The sequence below is a fragment of the Poecilia reticulata genome, linkage group LG1 (assembly GCF_000633615.1).
Source record: "Poecilia reticulata strain Guanapo linkage group LG1, Guppy_female_1.0+MT, whole genome shotgun sequence".
Lineage (NCBI taxonomy): Eukaryota > Metazoa > Chordata > Actinopteri > Cyprinodontiformes > Poeciliidae > Poecilia > Poecilia reticulata.
Genome location: NC_024331.1, coordinates 22,145,716 through 22,151,551, shown reverse-complemented (window position 1 = coordinate 22,151,551; position 5,836 = coordinate 22,145,716). Strand labels below are relative to the sequence as shown.

The 5,836-nt window shown below is 42.5% G+C and overlaps 1 long non-coding RNA gene across 3 annotated transcripts; it reads left to right on the top strand.

Annotated features, from left to right (window-relative positions):
• Positions 1–1,527: 1,527 nt before the first annotated feature.
• LOC103469095 (uncharacterized) lies at positions 1,528–5,456 on the top strand. 3 transcript variants are annotated; one of them, XR_534301.2, is made up of 4 exons: positions 1,536–1,780; positions 4,251–4,721; positions 4,849–4,991; positions 5,241–5,456. It is a non-coding gene; the product is annotated as an uncharacterized LOC103469095 (long non-coding RNA). The 3 variants fall into 3 exon arrangements; XR_001776601.1 differs by having other exon boundaries at positions 1,528–1,780; positions 4,251–4,295; positions 4,849–5,456; XR_534300.2 differs by having other exon boundaries at positions 1,533–1,780; positions 4,849–5,456.
• The last annotated feature ends 380 nt before the right edge of the window (positions 5,457–5,836 follow it).

Genomic DNA, 5,836 nt, shown 5'->3' with positions numbered 1-5,836 from the left:
AACTGATTTCTCACTTTTTTGTCTGAGCTGTCCTTTACTTTAAACAAGGCACAGTCAATCAAAGCCCGTCCTCGCTTCCTAACCGCTGCAGCCGGACTCACACAGCCGTCCTGCAGCAAACTGCCAGCAGTCACAGCAGACCCATTGCACTCCGTGTCCGTAGTGCAAATGAATCACACATTTGCAAAGCTGTAAAACGCCATTGATCAATGCTTTCCACGCTCACAATTCCCACTCCGGATTCACAACAAGGAGTTGTGAGTGAGATGGTTTTAAACCCAAATGTGACCAAGCTGTACAAAAATGGAAATTGGACTGCAGTAGCCACTGTTCAACTCAAGGAGGGACGCCTTAGGATCGTTTGCAGAGTGAAACAAATTTACAAAAAAATGTCGCAATTTGATCAGAAGCCATAAAATAGCACCCTTCAGGACCTATACGGTTTATCTGCAAAATGTTGATTTGGGGTTTAGTTACTCTTTTAGCTTTCTTAAGTTGACCGCCTTTTTCAGGGCTCAGTATTTCTCTTTAATATATATTTCCCTGACATCATTGCACATCATATAACCTAATTAAAGAACATTTAACAGCTGCTGCCAAGAAACTGTTCATAATGAATTATGAGAGGCTTTCATTAATGTTTCTACTACTGTTTACTCTGTCTACTTGCTGTTTTTGTGTACCTATCTGTGCACTCGGGTCGTCATTTTAACCTACATTTCTGACAGTTAGAGGCAGCAAATGACTTAAGACTAGGGCTGGTTCACTTTCCAGCTGGACATCAACTTCAGACAAACGGCCAGAGCTACAACGGAAAAGGTTAGATTAAAGCATGTTAATGTCTTAGCCCAATAGAAGAACAGACCTAAAATTGGACATCATCCACAATTTATCATTGCTGTTCTCCTTTCAGTGTGAAAGAGCCTGAGATTTTCGGAGCCAAAGAAAAGTGTAGAAATGACACTTTCTACACAGCTGGTAGAGCCTTTTAGGGTACGAGTGCAGATGCATGTCACACTTTTTTTTTTTATTCGTAAAAGCCATGTATCATTTCCCTTTCACTTCCCAGCTATCCACTTCTTCACGTTGGTCCATCTAAAATCCCAATAAAATACATGAAAAATACATGGCAAGATGTGAAAAAGCTCTAGGCGTGTAAATTTAATCTTGCAAAGCATTGTAACTCATCTGTTCATTTTGGTAGCTCCATAACTTACTCCAGTTCTTTTTTTTTCTTTTCTTTTTTGCAAAGCCAGCTGCATTAGTTGGCAGGTGAGAAGGAAACAAAAATATTGATTCAGGACAAACAAGTATAGCTGCCGACTGCCTGACTAGGCAGAACTTTAAACGTAAACAGAATAAAAATAGCGGTATCGATTGTAGCAAACAGCCACTACCACACTGACGCGGACACAACTGGTAAGTAAATAAAACGCTCTGATTCAAATATAAAATGAAGGAGCACTGTTGGGACTGCTTGTTACGTGTCACTTTAGATTTGCTGAGTAAATCCCTGCGCCCCATCCCTTTACCTTCTCATAAGGCTCAACATACCCCAGTTCTCAGAGGAGCTAATCTCACTAAGTAATCTTAAAGATGCGCGAGCACGGAGGGGGAAAGTCCTGGCTTCGGCACTTAAAAGATGCACAACACAAAACTCCCAAATACTGTATGCATGCATTTATTAATCCTTTCTGGCAAGTAATCTCGCAATGTTTATGCGCCGGGCTAATCTTCATTTCCTCTGCTGGGGGACCGAGGACGAGACGCCCACTCGCAGGTAAGCCTCGTTCCCAAGTGCCGGCCATTGCTGCTAATCCTAGTTCCAGATATGGATGAGACAAACTGGAGAAACGGAGAGGGGATTTTAATGTTGACACGCGTTTGCGTCAGTTTGGATGCGTGACTGGAAAGCAGACAACAAGGGGAAAGCAGAGTTTGATGAGCTTTAAATGTCAGTGATTTATTTTATCTTTTTTAAAGAAACAGGTCAAAAATGTCAAAACTTTAGACATGTTACTATCGGTTTATTTGAAAAGTTACATTTTTGTTTCAATATACAGTATCGTTGCTATGTTATGACTGTATATATTTCAATGGGAACAAAAGTGACAGACCAAGCAAACTAGTGAACTGTGTTGTAAATAAAAGGGACAAGTTTGACGCTTTTTTTTTGCATATAAAAATGCACATCAAGGGATGAAAACTTTTGCAAAATGACTCAGTCTCTGTAAGATAAGACACAGATCCCACACATCATCATTTGAATTTAGAAATGAACTTTCACCAGGTCATTCTAACAGTTCAAGGTTCCTCGCCGAGGCAAGTTGATATGCCCCTGGCCATAACCCTCGCATGAATACTTACTGATATTCATATTCAAAATATGTGTCTGCATTGTAACTACGACTGAGCGACTGTAGCTTTGGTGTGAAGTGCGTTGAGTGGTCTGTGCAGCTAGAAAAGCCAATTCAAGTTAAGGACAGTTATCTAAGCAGCTCCATTGTAGTTTTGGCTTTATGCTTAAGGTTGTGGTCCTGCTGCGAGGTGAACCTTCACCTCAGCCTGTAACAGGTTTTCTTCCAGAACTTACCTGTATTTTGTGGCATTAAAGTAAAAAGATGTCAGTACAAATGACACTTTAGGAATTTCTGACTTACAAAAACCCTTTACTTTGTGTTTGGTCCGTTAAATAAACAGCCTCAATTAAAAAAAAAAATACTTTGAGGATTCTGGTTGTCGTGACAAAATGTCAAAAGTGTCAAGCTTGCATACTTTTGAAATGAACTGTAAAGGAATATTACCTAATCCATCAAGTTTGGGTCTGGTTCTCTTATGTATTATTTTACCAGCTAAAACTACATTTTGGTAGAGAGATTTTGCCTTAATTATACTCAGACTAACCCTAAATACTTGAATAGTACGCACAAGAGTTACCTTCTGACTGGAAGGTTTGTGCGATGAGTGTGCTGAGGATATGTGTGACACAGACAGACACCGAGAGGGCAGCCTTCCTGACTCCAGAGGCCCAGAGGCTTGCTGACCTATTTCTGCCTGAGACTAGCTGCTTCATCACAGACAGTCACCAGCAAAAGCACCTGGACTGTGACTCTGTGTGTGTGTGTGACTGCGTGTGCAAGCGTGAACACACACGTAAGCCAGGTATTGCTGTACATCGCTTTGTTGCTCGCTGATGTGAGAATACGCTCATTCCCTCCTCCTGTCTCCTTTCCTCACTCTCCAGCTTTTTCCTAAGGCAGCACTTTCCGCTCTCTCACACACACATGCGCATATGCATGCATGCACACAAACACAGCCACGGCTCTCGCCTCTTTCAATCTCGCAGGTGCTGCCTGCTGTGATGTCCAGTGTCGGGTGTAGCCGTGTCTGCGTTCGCAGCGGGACCGTCCACGCACGTGCTCCCTCGCACGAGCCCACGGGCGCGCGCACACACACACACACACAACCACACGTATCTTGGAGCATTAAATGTGTTCGCAGCAGGGTAAACCTGATTCAAACAGCCAGCCAGAAAGTCTAATGATTGATGATGAGAGTGGAATAACCGCAGCCACAGCAAAATCACACAAACAGGTTATCTGGGACCTTGAGGCCCTGAGCTGCTTTAGCAAAGCAGAAGACCAGTGCTTTGAAATGTTATAGACAAAAACCACGTATCATCCAATGTGGGCACAGATTGTGGCAGTTTTCATTTAGCTCTCCATGTAGCATGGCATGGCATAGGAGGCACTGCTACTACTCAAAAAATAAATAAATAAATAAAATCATTTGTTGTGGCCCCAAGGCTTCATCAGCAGGACAGTGACTGGCTAAATCTAGGTCTAATCAAGCTTAACATTGATTTATAGACTTGATCTGGACATCTCTTTTTAAAACTTAAGCAACTTGAAAATAATGTCTTAGTTTATGAACATGGAGCTTCTGACAATGAGCTTTTAATTAAAAAATGTACAACTTGTCTATAAGCTGGACTGGAATTAGCCTAAATGCTATGTATTTCTACCCAACAAAAAAACAACTGTTTCTGTCTATGTGGTTTTTTTTTTATTTAATGGTTAAATAATACAGAAAAGCATTAAATTTCTAATGTTTTTGAAAAGTTACATAATGTAAACAGTTTCTTACAAAATGGCTCTTTGGGTTGGGGGGGATTCTAAGCCAAGTGTTGCCTATCCCTAACCCTGCATGTTAACGCTCCTGGCCTCTTTCTCCCTCTGCTTCTTTTGCAGGTACTTTGAGACAACTTTTTGCTGAAGTGCTGAGGAGGCAGGCAGGTAAGCAGGCACGTCAGCAGCGGGGCAGAGGTGCTGTTAGTCTGATGAGCAGTAAAGCTGTCAACACCAGAATAGCTGGGAGGAGATGCATTTGCTCTCATGTTTACCAAGCTAAAAATCCGGTCCGCCTAATATCCACCATGTTGTGCCAAATGCTGAAGAACCTTTACAAGCCACATTCTCAAACTTTAAAGAGTGAAATATGATGCGGGGTGAAGCTCAACTCTCACAAGTCGAGGCAGCCGTCGTACATCTCCTGCTGCGTTTGGAGAGCATCCTCGGCTGTCGAGGACTGGATTTGTTGTTGCGATAAAGCATGATGAAGGTGTTTCTCTCGTACCAAAAAGTGTGATTGGAGTCTTTCCCACTGACGTAAGCCTGAGAGGAGCGTTTTCAAAGAAAGCAGTGATGTAATGGAATATGAAGGTACTAGTCAGTCTCCTTCTTTTTCTTTCCTCCTCCTCTATGTCTCTGTTTCTCCCTCCCTCCTCTTCATCTCTGTTCTTCTTTGTTTTTTGTTTTATCTCTCTCTCTCTATTTTTTGTCTTGGCAGCCTCCTGCTTCTACCCCTCTGGGATCCCTGAAACCAAACCCAACAGCTCCCTCGCTTGGTGGAAACACGGAACTACGCCAAGTGTCAGCTGCTGCTTGTGTACTCTCTGTCTTCGTGTGCACATACCTTCCATCTGTCCACAAGTATACTGCTGCACATTTCTCCTCGCCCTTTTCATTTCATTGTGTAATATTCCATTCAGGATGCCAGATTGGTCCTTCAATGAATTGTTATTTTCTAGACACGCAGGCAGCTCCTCTGTCATTGTAACTGCCAAAAGCGTGAAACATTTATTGGACTCAAGTCCCCACTAAGGAATCCAACGCTAATGCTTCTCCTTCACCTCCCCTCCTCTTCTTGTCTTCCGTCCTTGTTCTCCGTCTTCATCAAAGCGAGGAGCCACCAGCTCTCTTTGCCTCTGGGAGACCCCACATCGAGACGCACTTTCTGTCCCAGCCTCCTCTGAAGATGCAACTGAGAAGAAAACAGAGTTCTTTAACAGCTCTGATGTTTCATGGCGAGGACATAAAGACAGAGCTTTTTTTTTCCTCAATGACATACGTGACTTTCTATTTTATATATATACTGTATATAAAACTTTAAGAACATGCACACAGTGCTGTTTGCGCTATTTTTTTTCCCTGGCAAAGAATAGATACATTTTTACTGCTGTAGTATGCTCATGCAGACAGACTCGGGAGTCAATCACACACACTCCAGTGTGACTCTGTTTCTAAAACAATGCAACTAGGTTCAGTGTACTGTGCCAGTTGGTAAAACGTTTTTCCATATATGGAAGCCTAGCCAAGTGCATCAAGTCACTGACTTTGCAACGGTGCTTCCTCCTCAGTGCGAGCAGAGTGACAGGGGACAGTTGATTGCATAAAGTCATAAAATCTGCAGCAATCCCTCATACTGAGCATTGATGTGAAAACAATGTACTCAATGCATTTTTCTATCTGGGAACTCAAAACGTGTTGAAGAGTTA